Raw genomic sequence first — 18,749 nt, 5'->3', positions numbered from 1 at the left:
AGATTTGATTCGTTTAGTACCTATTGTTGAGAATTCTGCTGTTTAACTTTCAGTCTTTATTAGGCAATAGGTCTTTATTCTCTTGATGCTTTATTCTCTTTGATTTGAGTGTTCTGCTGTTCTGCAATTTTTCCAAAACATATCTAAGTGTAGATTTCTTTTATTTATATTGCTAGAGACTCATTATGCTTCCTAAATCTGCAAATTCCAATTTTTCATTTATTTTGCAACTTTTCAGCCATTATCTACTTACACGTTTCCTCCCTTCCACTGTCCATATTCTATTCTATTCTGGCTTCCAACTATACATGTCTTGAAGCTTCTCAACTTCTATCTTCTATGTATCTTAACTTCTTTTTTTACGTATTGTATTTCTTTTTTCCCCTCTGCGCTACATTCTGGGTAGTTTCATTAGATATATATTCAGTTTACTAATTATTTCTTTAGCTGTGTCTAAAAGCTGTTTACCTAGTTTATGGAGATTTTTTTTAATTCAAAAACTGTATTACTCATTTAAAGAAATCACATTTTGTTTTTGTAAAGTCTTCTGACCGTTACTGATGGTTGTGTATTACCTACTCATATTTGTGTCTCTGCATCTTATTTTCTTAACCATTTATGATATACCATGTAGTAAGGAGAGTAATGACCCACAAAAGCACCCATGTTTTAATCACCAGAGCCTATGAATATGTTAGGATACATAACAAAAAGGAATTAAAGTTGGAGATGGAATTAAGATTACCAATCAAGAGATAGGGAAGTTGTCTCAGATTATCTATGTGTGCCCAATGTGATTATAAGGATCACTAAAAGTGGGAAAGGGATGTAGGAGAATGGGTGCAGAGGAAGAGATGTGACGGCAGAAACAGAAGTATCAGAGAGGTACAACATGGCTGGCTTTCAGGGTGGAAAAAGAGGGTTATGATCCAAGGAATATGGGTGCTCTCTAGAAGGTGGGAAAAGCATGGAAATAGATTCGTCCTCAGAAATTTGAGAAAGGGACATAACCCCATAACACAGAAATTCTAAGACATCTGACCCTCAGAGCTATAATACAATAAATTTGTCTCCTTTCAAACTACTCAGTTAGTGGTAATTTGTTACAACAGCCATAGAAAACTTATGCATAGTTATTATATATTCCATATCTAACTACTTCAATACCTGAAGTCCTTAAAGACAATTGTTTCTGACATCTGCTGGCCATTACTCTTGTGGCTTATTTCTTCTTTTTTTTTTAAGTTTATTTATTTATTTTAAGAGAGAGAAAGAGAGACTGAGAATGCATGCACGCAAGTGGGGAAGGGGCAGAGAGAGGGGGACAGAGAGAATCCCAAGTGGGCTCCACACCATAAGCACGGGGCTCAAACCTACGAACCACAAGATCATGACCTGAGCTAAAATCATCGGTCGGACACCTAACTGACTGAGCTACCCAGGCACCCCTGTGGCTTATTTCTTCTAATTCTTTGTGATACTTTTATTTTCAACTTCTATTTTCTTGATCTTAATTTGTAGAGATTCTGTAGGACTCACAGGTCATGTTTTCCTCTGACTCTACCAGGGGTCTGGGACGATAAAAACCTGGAAATTAATTTAATTCTCTGGACAAGTGATTTTTATACGCAGACATCGCTATCAATTGATTTCTTTAAAATTTAAGGGAAAAATAACATACATATATACATTTGAAAAAAAAAAATTCTTTAACTCATTGTTCCAGTTTGCTCATTGTAATGGTCAGAGGTAAAACCAAAACAAAAAACCAAAATACGTTTTTTTCTCTTCAGTTGAAATGTTCATGCAAACGAGATTATGGATTGTGACCTTTGTCCATAACATGTTTACATACGGCAAAAGGAAAGCTTGAAAGAGTTGGAAAATCAGAAAATGTTGACTATGTGTATAATTATTGACAGATCTTGTGTAGGCTTTCTAATTAGGACTTAATTCTACAGGATTTTATTTTGGTTATCTAAACTCTAGACACAGATGTATTACTTACTTTTTTAAAAATATTTATTTATTTTTGAGAGAGAGAGAGACAGAGCATGAGTGGGAGAGGACCAGAGAGAGAGGGACACAGAATCGGAAGCAGGTTCCAGGCCTGAGCTGTCAGCACAGAGTCCAACGCAGGCCTTGAACTCATGAACTGAGAGAGATCATGACATGAGTCGAAGTCAAACGCTTAACTGACTAAGCCATCCAGGCGCCCCAAATTTATTCAGTTTTAGCCAGTTGTTTTCATTTATACTTCCATGAGATTTAGATAATGGAAAGCAAAAACATGAGAGGCACTACAAGTCAATGAATGTGCCATCACAAACTTGGATAAGAAACTTGGAAGGAAGGAATTTAAAGCCAATGATGGAAATTAGATGTTACTACGTTTACTTCTTTATCATTGATGACTTTCACCAACCAAAGTTCTTCATATATCTTTTCTACACAAATAAGGTAAAACTGTTTGTATTTCATATCAAATGATTGTATGACTAATTCATAAGTGTGATTCTCTAGTTCTGTTTAATTGCCCTATGGGAAACAGGTTAACGTTGTCAACACCATCTTTTTAATGTACACTATGATCTATTGCAAATGCAAATTGTGGTCATCTGTGGGAAATAATTTATTTTATTTATTTTATTTTTAAAAATTTAATGTTTATTTATTTTTGAGAGAGAGAGAGAGAGAGCAAGGAAGGGAGAGAGAGAGAGGGAGACACAGAATCTAAAGCAGGCTCAAGGTTCTGAGCTGGCAACACAGAGCCCAATGCGGGGCTGGAACTCACAGACCACGAGATCATTACCTGAACCGAAGTCAGATGCTTAACCGACTGAGCCACCCAGGTGCCCCTGTGGGAAATAATTTATAAGTGTATGAGCTAGAATTTTTTTATTTGTTTTAAAGAAAATGAATTCACTTTGAGAATGAAATCATCCTATTTATTCCTCTTCATTTCAAGATTTAAGTATGAAATTTAACTTGCCCTCTCTTCCATTATTCATAGCGCATGTGAGCATGACGTATAAACCTTCCAGCAATTGGATCAAAGTCCTAGGTAGAAAGCACATATAGATGTGTGTAATGTGCATGTGTATCACACAGAAGTATGTTTTAGAAATCCAATGATGATGGGGCACCTGGGTGGCTCAGCCAGTTGAGCAACAACTCTTTTTTTTGTTGTTGTTGTTAGTCTTTTTAATGTTTATTTTTGTTTTTTAGAAAGACATAGAGACAGAATGCAAGCAGGGGAAGGGAAGAGAGAGAGGGAGACACAGAATCCGAAGCAGGCTTCAGGCTCTGAGCTGTCAGCACAGAGCCCGATGCGGGGCTCCAACTCACAACAACAAGAAATAGTACACTGTCAAATGCAAGATCATGACCTGATCTGAAGTCAGAGGCTCAAGTGACTGAGCCACCCAGGTGCCCCTAGCATCCAACTCTTGATTTTGGCTCAGGTCATGATCCCAGGCTTGTGAGATCAAGCCCCACATCAGGTGCTGCCCTGAGTGTGGAGTCTGCTTGGGATTCTCTCCCTTTCTCTCTCTCTCTCTCCCTCTGCCAACCCCGCCTCTCTCCCCAGCTTGCATGTGCTCTCTCGCTCTAAAAAAATAAAAACAAAAATAAAAATAAAAGAAATGCAATGATGATTTTGACTTATTCAGTTGACACTTCAGAACAGAGTCTTGCATCTCTGCCTGACTTGTATGACCTAGAATGCCTTCTCCTACAAGTATCCTGAGGTTTCATCTACACTGGCTAAACAGCTAAAAAAAAAATCACTAACTTTTAATAAAAGGACTTCAAAAGTTCAGGCAAATTTCCAGGATGGTTAATTCAATGCTCACCAAGGTCATCAAAGACCAAGGCTTTTTCACCTCTTGTGTCTGATATCCTTACTCTTAGCTTCCTCCTAAAGTTTTGGGAAACTGCCTGCAGCTGCTCCAGATATCCCTTTTGAACATGAAAATACCAGGCGGAAAAGAGGAACGACTTTTCCTGTGACTTTCTCCTAGGATAGAGGGAACATTTCTTATAAGGCAGACATCGTTCTTGTCTTATTGACAGGATGAAACAGTGCTCCTTCCTGAATTGGTCATTGGCAAGGAGATGACGGTTAATCTTGCAACATTCAGGCTCACTCTGAAATCAAGGATGGTGTCAGTTTCCACTGAAGCACTTACATTAGTGGGAAGGTTTTATTGGGAAAGAAGGAGGCAGATGCCTGGGTGGCTCAGTCGGTTAAGCGTCCACTTCAGCTCAGGTCATGATCTCACGGTCCGTGAGTTCGAGCCCCGCATCGGGCTCTGTGCTGACAGCTCGAAGTCCGGAGCCTGCTTCGGATTCTGTGTCTCCCTCTCCCTCTCCCCTTCCGCTACTCATGTTCGCTGTCTCTTTCTCTCCCTCAAAAATAAATAAACATTAAAAAAAAAGGAAAGAAAAAGGGAGAAAGCAATAATGAGTAGGCAAACAAGTGTCAATTACATCACTGAAATATTTATGTCTTTAGATTTCAGATTGTTACAAGAAAGTCCCTTAATCTGTAAATTAAAACTTCTAATTTATATTCTTTTTTTTTTCCTGGTCTAATTTATATTCTTCACAAAGATTTTTAAATGGCCAATATCTGAACAGTTAACTCTCTTGCTATATGATTGAAATAAATCCTTATGACTGGAAAACAGGGTTAATTTGTCCACCAGACAATTTCACAATGAATCGAATCATGGGAATGAAACACCAAAAGTATATTAGCACTCTTCAGCATTGCTATTTTGTCCAGGCAAATGTTCAAATGCAACTGGGACTAAAACCAACCTTATTTTCTAAGCAGAGTATGAATTCTTCTAGAGGAGAAAATAAAGCAGCCATCTTTAAAGGTATGGAAGCATTTGTTTCCAGTCATTAACATCCTTCACGATGTGCACTAGAGAGTAGCTTAGAAAATGTGTCTTAATCTACTGAATGGCAGAATATTAACAAAGAACAAAAGAGCAAAAGTCAAGGGAATGGCTGAAAAATTACATCCAGACAAGTGGAATAATGCACAGCCTCTCAAATCATATTTTAAAGAATACTAAATGACATGGAGGAATATGTATAATGTAATTTTAAATAAAAATTAGGATGCAAACTACTTATTAGGATCCCATCAGCAAACCAATTGGAAAGATGTAGATATTTTTCATTTTTTTTTCTCCAAATTTTATGCTTTCCAAAAGTTCAAAGTTGTGACAGATTGAAGTGTTACCGAGTATTCTCTGTCCTCCTTGTCAAAGAATTGTGCTTTCGCACCCCATCTCTTAGATTACTTGCTTTGATCAACTAAATGTGTGTGGTGTGATGTCTGCTACATTTGAGCAGAAGCTTTGGGACCACTGTGAGCCTCTGTCACTGCTCTCATCTCTCTGCTCTGAGCACGACATGACCAGATAAGGGTCATTTGTCATTCTGCATACATGAATTAAGAACCCACATGGAGCTCACACGTAATGTATAAAAGACAGAAACCTCCGTCATTAGAACCTATTGATATGTGGGGGCTATTTATTACATCAGCATAACTTAGCAAAACTTACCTAATAAAGAGGTCTTGGGCTTTGTGTTTCCATTCAGAAGAATAATAAATCTAAAATCACACTGAAAAATATGAATGTCGTTTACAATTACGCCACAAATACTGCTGGGAGGAGGAACATGCCATTGCGTTCTGGACCTCAGGGAGAAGAAACGGAAGAGGATTTATCCCAAGTCCATTTACACAGTCCTGCTGTGCAGTGTTGAAGCTTTCTTTTCTGTTTGATATGAGCATCCTTTATTCTTTTGGTTCTCTGCCTCCTTAGGAATGCTTCCACTATCCCCAAGCAACTATAAATAATCCAACAAAACATCTAGATTGCTGTTCTTCTTCACTTGTCACCACCTCTCCTCTCCTCTCCTATCCACTTCAGTCTGATCAGGAAGGTCGCCATCACTGTCAAATCTAATGGCCTTACTTAGTGCTCATTTTCTTGTTTTGTTTTGTTTTCCAGCCTTTAATTCAGGTGTGCACCCCTGTCCTTCCTGAAACTTTTTCTCTCTTGGTTCAGGGGCACTATAATCTTGTCTTGCTTCTTACACTGCTGGGACCATTCCCGTCTGTTCAGTTGGCATTTCTTTATTTTGTCTTCTCTTATATGAACGTGTGTCTTAAGTTCTGTCTTTATAATTCTTTTCCATTCTTTTTTTTTTTTTTAACAATTTATTCTGTGTCACACATATCCTTTTGTGTCAGAGATGCATAGAGGAATGAGCAATGTACCTGTAAGTTGCTTGGATCTTTCTCATCAGGAAACAGTGGCATGGCTATTGGTACATAAATCCTTTGGAAGACTGTACTGCATCTCTGAGATTAGTATAAAATTACACTACAGGAGTTAAACCTGTCTTTGTTCATTAGTGAAAAATCTTCTCATCGGTGAAATTATTCTAAAAATTGTCCCATGGCAATTTTAATATCTAGCCTCATTTTCCAGGGCCTTTTCTGGTATGATATACGATCACTATTTCTCATAAACCACATTCAACAACAAGAAATAGTACTGATCTTGGCAAGATTAATAAGTTATGTAATTGCTTGGGATTCCAAATATGAGTTCATGGACTGTTACATTCGTGTAGAAAAAGAGCCAAAATGTAAGCTAACAATTTTACAGAGCCTGCAGCAACAACACTTATGCTAGAAGATGTTTATTTTCTGTGAAGCAATGAAAGCTTCTGTAAAACTTTGCTTGTTTTCCCAGTTGTTCTATTGGAATCTAATTAATGGATTTTCCCATCTTAGGTATTTTTTAAAGAAATAAAAATCTTACTCGTAGTCAGAAAAATTCATACTCACCCTGAAGTCATGTATTGTGACCATCCGTCTTCACACACAGAGCTGTCCTGAAGATATGAAATGTATCGTGTTTTAAAGACCCCTAGAGAAAATGATTTTAGAGCTTACTTTTGGTGACTTATTCCAATGACTAAATCCCCTCAGGAAATTATTTCTCATCTAACCTGAATATTTCACAAGATGCTTAAATGTTTCCTTTTACTATGTCGTCACTGAAAATGTCTGTAAAGAAACCTGTCTAAACTGAAAAACCATTTTTTAAACTACTCCTTGCCAACTTTCTTTAATCTAACTCAACTTTTTTTTTTAAATAGTGAATCCTAAATCATTTCTGAGATACTCTGAATGCTTTCCAACGGAGGTTCTCGCTTAATCCCCAATGTTTAAGTTATGTGTTACATATATTTGTTTTTTTAATTTACAGTTCTATAATTCAGAATATCCTATGTTATGACCATTTAAATATACATTATTATAAAATGTGTGCATTTAGTTATGCTTACAAAAAATGATGTTTGAACAAACAAACCCTCCATCAAGTTCATAGCAATAACTGTCAAAACAAAAAGATGGTCTAAGAAAAAAGTTTTTTTCTGTTAATTTTTTTTAACTTCCTGGCTTTTGTGGCTGCTGTTACTCTCCGGCAGGATTATCACAGTGTAACATAAATAGGAGATTAACTTTACAGTCACTCTCCATTCACCATAAAACTTCTTGACCTACTCAAGTCCAGTAGGGTCAGCGTTTTCTTTGGCCAGCTTGAATCTTTGGCTGTGGTACCGTAGGGCTCACGCCATGGAATACTGTCAGCACAAGGGATATCCTTTGGAAAACAACGCAAACTCGCCCTCCTTTTTTTTTTTTTTTTTTTTTTTTTGCATACAAGTGTAGGGAAACTCTCATTCCTCAATTCATTAATGTCAAAGAGTCTAAAGAAGTTTGTAAGGATAAAGAAAAGCCCTGCTAATTAACCATTGTGTTGCAATCATAATCAAGATTTACAAAGTACTTTTTGTGCCAGGTAGCACATAGATTGCACAAAAGACAATTTCTGCTGACAAATTTTCTGCCGGCCCTGTATCTCAAGTCTCAATAGTTGGACTCTTTGTGCCAAAGACTTCTGATTAATTAGGAAAATTCAGCAAGCAATTATGAAAATAACACTCCAAGTCACTTAAGCACGAGGTAGTGTTTTCCTGTTATATTTCAAGTAAACAAAGGGATACTGGTTGATTGTTGGAGAGGAGTTGATTGTAACCTTTGACTCTAAATAATGAGCCTGTTTCTTAATTCCATTTAATGGTTTAGAATTCCAAAGCTATGGAGTTCATTAGGGAAGCAGAGGAAGTAAACACATGGAAAACAGGGAAAGAGAACCATTCACTCCCAAGTGGCTTCCTTTCCCTAACATTAATTTGCAGGTGGACCAAATCCATAGCCACTTCTCATCACATACAGACAAACGAAATAACTTTTAGCTGTCCTCATGCTATTTTTCATCCTAGAAGCTGGTTGTACATGTGGTCAAATGAACCGACGATGGGAGCGGTGCTGAGGGACTTTGGACTACGTATGAGTGGAATTACTGAGAAGTTGATAGAGACGGATGTTTTCAGTTACAGTTTTAACTGGACACAATGGCTTCCCCACAGGAAAGTTCATGGATCCATAAACCTAGTCCACTGCTCCCTTACAGGAAAGGAGCTGTTTATTACTACATCCCATGCCACCTGCTCAGCTATCAAGTGTTCATTTGTTCTCTTGGGAACAACAGGGTGGGGTAGTTACTAGAAACAGGGCTGAAAGCCAGCAAGTATTCCACTTCCAAATTCTGGCTGACTCCTCGAGTGACCTCTGTCTAGTCCTCTCAATAAAGCTAACCACTGCTTGTTTAAAACTGGAGCCAGATATGTACTGCCATGGGAAATATCCACACTTCACTGGTATTTTTTGGGCACAGAATGCATACAAAATTATCCTTGTCACCAATAGGTGTCTATTGGGCATCTTCTATTAATATGTGGTAAATGAGTTAAAGGGCATGTAGTATGTATGCATAGATTTACATATATGCATATAATAAACCGAGTTTGTTATCAAGGGATTCCTTTGTACATTGTTTTGTAAAGCTTGTTTTTTGTAAAAAGAATTTAGGTAGATTATGTAAATTAAGAAATCCATGTAATTAATATACATATTTACATAATTAAGAAATTATGCAAATTAATGTACAAATCTATTATGTAAATTAATGCGCAAATTCCATAAAGTGAATTAGCCCTGTCACAGTTAATTGTTAGGTGTTGTCTATGCTGCGCAAAATCAATTTTAAAGATAACCATCAGTGACAAAAAAAGAGTACAAAAGTTCTCCCCACAAAGAGCCAGAAGGCTAACACACAAAATAATTTTTTTTTTTTTTTTTGGCTGTTGTTATTAGAAGAGAGCAAGAAAAAGGTACCTGCCCTTTGGACTGTATGTTTTCACGATTAGAATCATGACAGTGTATAATGACAAAATATCCTCTGTACCGTCTAAAGTGCGTGACAGCTCCTGGGCATGGTGATATTTCATAAATGGCCCAGGTGGCAGAACGCCTCCCCACCCTCCCAGCAGCAGACCTCACTGGTAGCTGACAATTGAATGGACTATCCTTGACTTCAACAGTTGTCAGAGAGAGACAAAAAAATATTCCAGAAATTAAAGATGTTCGATAGTATGGATGTCCAGACGTAGAATGTGGGGTAAGAGAAATGCTCCTTTCACACTTTAGCAAGCTTTGGGAACAAGGAAGTGATCACTCCAGAGATCCCCAATGGTTTAGAAATACCAAAGCTAACAAAATCTCCCGTATTTGGAAACCCAAACCACCCAGCTTCGATTCTTGAAGAACTTTAATGTTACTGCACTATGCAAGAAAAACAAGTGCAATACCAGTAATAGTGAAACACGATTGGAGGCTCCTAAAACCTCCACTCATGAAAACGGTTAGGGCAAGGAGCTGAGTCCTATCGAGGTAGCTATGGACGGTAGCACTCAGCCGCAGCACCCAACCCCACCAACTCCCAGGACCTCTTGCTACCATAGGAGTCCTGGGTTTTTCAAGTGCTTAATGAAGTAATTAGTTGGAGTTGAAGATGGAAGAGAACAGAACGGTAGGAGCACAAAACATGACAATGTACTGTTAGTTAGAGCCTCTGCTGTCTAGCAGCTAGCTTTTCTATGACTCCGTTCCTTATTTTAAGCATGATATCACCCCAAATATCTTCTTTGTCACAACTATCTCGTTATTGACAGCCTCAGGACAAAGTGCCCAGGAGAGGAGCTATAAAGGAGGAGATCTAAATTGATTTGCAAGGTATACCAGTCTTTTCCTGTCATTTTTTAGGGATGCACATAAGGTGTCAGTTATCTGAGACAGGTCTAAGTTTTGCCTTATGGATGCAATCTGTTCTTTTCATGATTTTGCACATGTGATATCATTGTTCTTTGATATCATCAGATCCCCATCAAGAGTGATATATTAGTCAGCTTGGTCTGTCACAACAAAATGTCACGGAGTGGGTCACTTAAACAATGGAAATTTATTTTCTCACAGTCCTGGAGACTAAAAGTTCAAGATCAAGGTGCCTTCAGGTTTGGTTCCTGGTGAAGACTCTCGTGGCTTGCGGATGGCTGCCTTCTCACTGTGTGCTCACATGGCCTTTGCTTGATGTCTATCCTGGGAGAGGGAATTCAAGAAGGAGGAAGACCTTTGGTGTCTCCTACTCTTTGTATAAGGATATCAGTCTTTTTGGATTAGGGCCCCAACTTTATGATCTTATTTAAACTTAATTATCTCCCTAAACATCTATCTCCAAATACAGTCACGTGGGGCTTACGCTTCAACGTATGAATTTGGAGGAGACAATTCAGTCCAAAACACATAATAAATATTGATTAGTATTAATCAGGCATATGCACGGGGCACTGGTATTGTTCAACTAACTTGGTAATACTAGATAATAATTGTGTAGATTAAACTAATTAATAAAATAAGCCAATTGAGAGCATTATGCTAAGTGAAATAAGCCATGCAGGGAAAGACAAACACTGTATGATCTCACTTATGTGTGGAATAAAACAAACAAACAAACAACCCAACAAACAAAAACAACTCCTCTGGAGAGAACAAATTGTGGTTGCCACAGGTCAGGAGAAAGTATAACCATGGTCAATGTATACAAAATTCCAGTTATAAGTTCTGGAGTTGTAATATACAGCATGGTGACTATAGTTAACAATACTGTATTGTGTATTTGAAAGTTGCTCAGAGAGTAAATCTGAAAAGTCTTTATCATAAGAAGAGAAGTTTGTAACTGTGTGAGGTGATTGACAGTAACTAAATTTACCGTGGTAATCATTTTGTAATGTGTTATATATCAAATCATGTTCAATACCTTAAATTGACACAATGTTATATGTCAATTGTATCTCAATAAAGCTGGAAGGTAAGATAAGATCTCACTTTATGCCATACACAAATCTAACAGGAGACGCTTCATAGTATTTATTGGGATCAAACAGACTGACTTAGAATCCCAATTCTATCGCTTACTGGTTATGGGAACTTAGGCAAATAGCTTAAAGACTGAACCCCAGATGTTTCATATGAAAAAGGTTACTATAAGGATTAATTTGAAGTACTTCATATTAAGTGTTTAGCACAATATCTGGCACATAATGTATATCAGTAAATGGTAGTTAATATGAATTATCATTCCTATTATGTTAATGTAAAGATCAAAATCAAATGAACTTTATTAGCAAGTAGACAGTTATCAGAATTCTGTGTTAAGTTGAAACTTGTGTATTCTTCACACTGCCAAGAAGGAATTTTCCTGGTCTGCTTTAGGGTTGTAATTCAAGGCAATGTTCTCTCTCATGTACCTAAAGCCCCCCAAAGGCTCATAACTTGCCTTAGGCTCAGAGATGGGCAGCTGGCACAGTCCACACAAGATGTCAGATGCTCAGGTGCCTTCTTGAGGCTGTACTCTAAGAGAAGAGTCATGGGCCATGACAGACCAGAGTCCTGAGAGACGGGTCAGTGGACAGCATAGAGCTAGTGACTGTTGTATTCTTGAATCTGACACCTAAAATCACATGCACCACACACGCAGGTCGAAACACTGCCTCAGCCCACAGACCAGTATTTGCTTATAAATGTGAGTGAAGATGGATCTTTTGATTTTAAGTTATTAAACCTTCTATTTTGGGCCACATTGGCTTCAGGGTATTTTAAATCTTCCGAGCAAAGCAGTAGATTTGATGTGATCATTTTTAATTACTACTTTTCACACAGCTTTTGACATTTATAAGCAATTTGGTTCTTTCCTAAACATGAGTTTATAGATTTCTCTAGGTTTGGCATTGCCCTTGTTTCTTGGCACAGCATTATGTTACTATTTTTAAAAACGAGCGTGACAGTGTAGATACTGAAATGGACACTTTGAGCCAAAACAAAGTTTGCATTCAGTTGGAAGGACCAAGAGGCTGACATTCAAATGTCAATGGATTCCCCTGCTCACTTTTTTTTTCACATTGAAAGATTTGCTTTAAAATTTGTTATCACATGAAACAATGTCAGTTTGATTTCCAGCATGGGGAATATTCATAAGTGCATTTAATTTCAATTTCAGTTGCCTCTTAATGACTTTATTTTGGAACATATCCTTAAAAATTATGCTATTCAAATAATTTACCTCTTTCAACCTTCCTCCCCATAAAAAATTTAAGAGCACGAGACATTGTAAAAACCCTGTGTTACATAAAGGTGTGGTGGCTATTATTACATAAAATTACTGAAGGTATTTTAATTCCCAAATTGCTTGTCGTCTGGATTATCTATATTTGATTTTTCTCAAGCTAAACTTTATGTCCCTTTAATGGCTCTCAGTGACATTATTATTTAACATGTAACAGGATGATCTTCCAGTTTTTTTTTTTCCTTTTCTAAAACCTAAGTTTTTTCTTCTGCTAAAACCTGATAAGGTTAAAAGTTGTATCTGAGTTTATTGGTTTCATAATCAGGGAATTTACTTTTTGCAAAGAGGAAAATCAATATCAGATCCTTTGGAAATGAGTGCAGTGAAATTTTGGCTGGTCATTTTTTGAGAGACCAAGAAAAATGCTGTCAACCATAATGCTAAATTTGGAAGTGCAATGTCGAGCCAACGGGTATTTTAGCAAGGCTGATGCTATACTTGGGAATTTGTCAAGTACATAAATAATATTTCATAGCACATTTGGCTGTGTGCAAAGTAGATACAGAATTTATTCTTCACCCTAACAACGAAAAATACCACACATTTAAAAATGTATTAGGGTGAGTTCCTCCATTCTGTTCTATTTATTTTCATGGTATTTATTAAGGAAGCACCGAGGCTTCTTTTAAAATGTCATATCTGAGCTAACACCATGGGGTTTTATCCACCGCATGAACTTTACTTGTATTCAGACAGCTAATGGAAAAATAAATAATTTAATCTGTACTCCTGGACAGCTATTCCTGTGGGTTAAACCAGCTGCAGGCTGGTCCAATAAGGATTTTTTTTCCAACTGTCCATCCTTAAACACTCACTCCTATCTCTCTCTCTCTCTCTCTCTCTCTCTCTCTCTCTCTCACCACTAGCTATTGTTCTTCCAGAGCCTTTGGTGAACACAAGGACAAATGTGCAGGGATCACTGAATGCACAATTATGTCTATGGTGAAAATACAATCCACTGAGGAATGACATTCTATTGTTCCTGGAGACTTAGCATTTTAGAGCTCAGACGTGCCTTGGAAGAACAATTCAGACCTACCTTGCAGGAGCGGACACAGGTTTCAGACAAGTTAAGTCAGACTCTGACTGTCATCTGACCTGGGGTCCTTTCCATTTGTTCCACAGCACCTCTTGCCTGTGAACAGGTTATTTTCATTTCCATGTTGACAAAGAACTATGATCATTTATGGATACTTGCATTGATTTGTTATACCTAACTTTCTGTGTTTGACAGTCATAATTTAAAAAAGAGAAGAGGGTCCTGTTGCCCTCCCACAGATCCAGAGAGTTTAGGTTTTGAAAAGGGACTGGCTTTTTTAAATGTTTATTTATTTTTGAGAGAGAGAGAGAGCGCACCCAAAGTAGGGGAGGGGCAGAGAGAGAGGGAGACAGAGAATCCCAAGCAGGCTCCAAGCTGTCAGTGCAAAGCCTGATGTGGAGCTGGAATCCGTGAACCGTGAGATCATGACCTGAGCCGAGGTCAGACGTTCTACCAACTGAACCACCCAGGCACCCTAAAAAGGTTTACTTTTTAAGAGAAAGACATTTTGTTCCTCTGAACACCCAGAAAGAACCCTAGGTTTGAGGCCCCATTAAGGAACCCCAACAGTGCTGTCCGGGCACTCTGTGAAATACTCATTTTGGAAACCAGGAAAGCACAGCTGAGCACCATTTGTCCTGGTCTACACGTGGCAAGGGGGAGGAGGAGGAGGAGACCTGTTGACAGACACAGCCTTCCAAGTAATCTGTCACTAATTTGACAATAAAACCTATCGAACATTTTGCATATTTTAAACTGTACAACAACCCATGACTGTTATCATCTTTATTTCATAGAGAAACTGAGTAAACTGTGCAAAATCATACAGCAAGTAGATAGGAGTCAAATTGACCCAGGAAATTCCGTTTCTGAGCCTAAGCATTTAATAGTTTCTCAACCTCTTGCCTTCTCTCTCTAGAACTGGTGACATCAAAAGCCAGCCATGTTCTAAGTAACGTTGATTAGTATCTTTTAGGTTTTAACATCTCTCATAATAAGGAAAGTTTTCCATTATGCTTGCCTTATGACAACATAATTGTAACTAAACAAATCACCCCTTTATAATGTTGTGGAATTTAGGCAGTTAAATTAATTGTAATCTTTCATTTATAACACATTATAACAATTTGTCCATGTAGGACTCTGTTTTTTCTTTAAAATTTTATAATGATTATCTGGGAACTTACTACTCGACTTAAGAACTAGGATGCTACCAATAAGTTATACCTCCACTGACTCCTCCTTCACCCCTACCACCAATTCTATTCCACAGTAAACTTTATCTTGAATTTCACGTTTGTCTTCTTACTTTTTAAAAAGTTTTATCATTTATATGAGAGAATACTTTTTAAAGCTTTGTTTTTGAATTTTCAGTAGTATCATATTGTATCAATCTTCTAGTAGTGGGTATATGGATATAGCTATAGCTCATTAATTTTCCCTTTTGTAAAATCGTTAATTCGAAATATATTGAAATTTATTTATCCATTCTTCTAATGATGGATATATGAATTATACCCAGCTTTTGTTTTTTAATGAGATAGTGGTATAAATATTCGTACATGTCTTCTGGTGCACATGTCTTCTCAGTTATAAAACTGGGAAAAAGAATGCTGTGTTATAGGATTTGTAAATACTAAAGTCTGCAAGAAAATGCCAAATTGTTTTTTTTTTTTGAAGGAGTTGTACCAATTTACACTCCCACTAGTAATTTATAAGCAAGACCACGGATTTATTTTTCCTTTGAATTTTTTATTGCTAAACTTTGTACGATAATCAAATGGTAGTTCACTGTGGTTTTGATTTGAATTTTGCTAATTTAGCAAAACTGAATTAAAGTTGAAAACTTTAGATTTTAATTGGTTTATGTGTTTACTTTTTAAAATGTTCATTTGTTTATTTTGAGAGAGAGATAAAGAGTGCGTTCAGGAGGGGGGCAGAGAAAGAGGAAAAGAGAGAGAATCCCAAGCAGGTTCTGTGATGCCAGAGCAGAGTCCGATGGGGCTGGAACTCACAAACTATGAGATCATGACCCAAGCCAAAATCAAGTCATATGATTAACCAACTGAGCCACCCAGGCACCCCCTTTTTGTTTACTGTTAAGACAAATGTTCCTATCTTTTCTCCTTCTCCTTCTAAGTTGCTTAGTAGGAATTCAGTATGTAGTCTATAGCAACCATTTTGTACTGGTTATTGATGTTTCAGAATCATCTTAATTATTGCTTTATCCTTTTAAACATTTTCTCTGATCAACAGTTGTTAGTTTTCATGTAGTCTAATTTGCCATTATTTTATATGTAGCAATTTTTATAGCTCATACAAGATTAGATACACATTCCCTAATTTTTTAAAATTTTGCTTTTGATATGTCAAAATTTATTTACAGTTAACATCCATGTAAGCAGTGAGATAAAGGCACATTTTTGTTTCCCTCTCACTGTTAACTATTTTCCCAGCTCAGTTATTTCAATAGCCTCTCCTTTCTTCACTGATCTTCCATGGCACCTCTGACAATATTAACATTCCTTCTATTTTTAGATCTGTTAGGGTCCTTCTACTAGCTTCCACTGGTTAATTTCTTTCTTTCTTAATAAATTTACTGATTTATTTTAATTAATTAATTTATTAATCGTAATTTATTGTTCTACACTCACCTAATTACTATAATTTACAGTGGGGCTAGCTGTCTGGTTGGAAGTCTTTATTTCATTTCTTCCCCCTAGTTTAGATATATTCTGGCAACACTTAATTGGCAACACTTAGTTTAGATATATTCTGGCAACATAAATTTTACAAAAAAGCATGCTGAACTCCATGAAAAATACTATTGAAATTTTAATTGGCGTTCTATGGATTTGTGAGACATTTGGGAGAATTGACACCTTTTTTTAAAAAAAATTATTTATTTATTTATTTATTTATTTATTTATTTAGAGAGCAGAGAGAGGGAGAGCAAGAATCCCAAGCCGACTCCAAGCTGACAGTGCATAGAATCTGACTCAGGACTTGACCCCACGAACTGTGAGATCATGTCGTGAGCCGAAATCAGGAGATGGACATGTTACTGAATGAGCCACCCAAATTGATACCTTTTATATATTGCTTTCCTAGTCATGGACATGAGCCACATCTCCGCTTTTTAAAGTCTTCTGTAATTCCTTTAAGTAAAATTTTATCCTGTACTTCATCAAGGTCTTGCAACTCTTTTTTTAGGTATGTTCTTTAGGTATGATACTTTGTTTTTGTTGCTAATGTAAATGGTGTTATTTTAAATTATGTTTTGTATTTTTTCCCACTGTATAAAGCTATAATTGACCTTTGTATATTGATTTTATATCTAGCTATCATGCTGACCTATGTTATTATGTGTAATGATTTTTAAAGATTTTATAGATATATAAAAATATATAATAAATGGACACTAAACAGTAACAATTTTTTTTGCCTTCATTTAATAAGATAATCTTATGTACTTTTCTAATCTGTTGATCTGGTTGAAGACATTTTTTTCTGTTGTTTCTGTTTCATTGTTTCTAATCTGTTGATCTGGTTGAAGACAGATTTTCTAAAATTAAACTAACTTTGTATTCTGGATATAAACTGAGTCTTGGTTTATTATCTTTGTGTACCCACTTGCTGGTTTCAGATTGCTATTATTTTGTTAAGCTTTTCTTTAATAATTGCTATGAATGAAACAGGCTTTCAGATTTCCTTTTTAGTTCTTGCTTCATTGGAAACATGGGAATATATTCCTAGTTTGTTCTCTAGAGAATATATCTAAGATTAGAATAATCTGTTACTTGACAATAATAAACGTATCCCATAAAATGGTTTGATCCTGGTGTTTTCATTGTAGAAAGATTTTAATTATTGTCTCAAGTTTATAATTATGGCACTATTCGAGTTTCCTACTTATTCTTAAATCAGTTTTTGATGTCATATTCTTCTATAAATGTATTCATTTCATCTAATGAATCTAAAGCTTCATCTAAGCTTTCAAATTAATTTACCAAGCTATTGATCAATAACATTGCCTGTTTAATCTCTTGTATCTGTATATCCTTCTTTTAACTATAATCTTACTCATTTATACCTTTGGTCCAGAGTTCAGTTAAGCTACTCCATGGCACTGCTGCCTCAGCATCCATTTTGTTTGGGCAAGTGACTTGCAGGGGCCTTGAACTGACATTAGCCCCTGAATAGCAGCCACAGAGTCACAAGCAAATGTAACTTCCTATTATGACTTCTTCAACAGCCCTTGTGATCAGATTAGCTGTCTTCCCTGCCTCCCAGCACCTGAATGTTTATGCACCTCTTATCTGAGACCCCAGTGGAGCTAACTGCACCCCGACTCTTCTGGTTGGAATTGACCAACTCTAATAAAAGACATGTGTCCCAGATCCTGCCTCTTTGTCTACATTTTGCATTAACTTCTCTCAGTTGCCCCTTTGAAGGGGGATGTGCATTTCCTCCAGGACCTGTGAGTAACAAACTGCTCTATTTTAATTCTTCTTCTGGTCTGCTCACCATCTGGCACCGTGTGCTCCACTTAACCAATGTTAATTTAACAAAGTCATAACATTTTATTTATATTTTTCCTGAGAAGTCTAAGAAAAATCACCATTTTACTTTTATTGATCTTTTCTAATGTATTTTTTGTTTTCTATTTCATTGATTTCTCATCATATAGTTATTATTTCCTGCTTTCAAATTCCTTAGGGTTTACTTTATTGTTTTACTCCCCTAACTTCTTAAGTAGGACTGCTTATTAATTTTCAGTCTTTTTTACTTTAAGTACTTAAGGCTACAATTTTCCTTTGTATCACAACTTGCACTGTACCACCCACCCCAGGTTTATTTATATATATATATATATATATATATATATATATATATATTATTTATTCAGTTATCAGTATATTTAATTGTCTGTTATGATATATATTTTTTAATATGTGGATTTTGAGAAGTGTATTATCTAATTTCAAATTTTTGGGAGTTTTAATATTTTTATCTGTTCCTAT

General features: G+C 36.5%; 1 long non-coding RNA gene across 2 annotated transcripts in view; it reads right to left on the bottom strand.

Annotated features, from left to right (window-relative positions):
• The window catches only part of LOC131506888 (uncharacterized), a 29,778-nt gene extending 11,780 nt beyond the window's left edge, over positions 1-17,998 (bottom strand). Inside the window, exons 1-2 of one of the 2 annotated variants that reach the window (XR_009259211.1) lie at positions 17,819-17,998; positions 6,884-6,965 (exon numbers count right to left, since the gene is read on the bottom strand). This is a non-coding gene — a long non-coding RNA (uncharacterized LOC131506888). The remainder of the gene's footprint in view (positions 1-6,883; positions 6,966-17,818) is intronic. The other variant, XR_009259210.1, reaches the window with a different exon arrangement.
• Between the last annotated feature and the right edge of the window lie 751 nt (positions 17,999-18,749).

Source organism: Neofelis nebulosa, chromosome 3, assembly GCF_028018385.1.
Source record: "Neofelis nebulosa isolate mNeoNeb1 chromosome 3, mNeoNeb1.pri, whole genome shotgun sequence".
Taxonomy (NCBI): Eukaryota; Metazoa; Chordata; class Mammalia; order Carnivora; family Felidae; genus Neofelis; species Neofelis nebulosa.
Note: the sequence above shows the minus strand (reverse complement) of the source record. Positions and strands in the feature narration are given on the sequence as shown.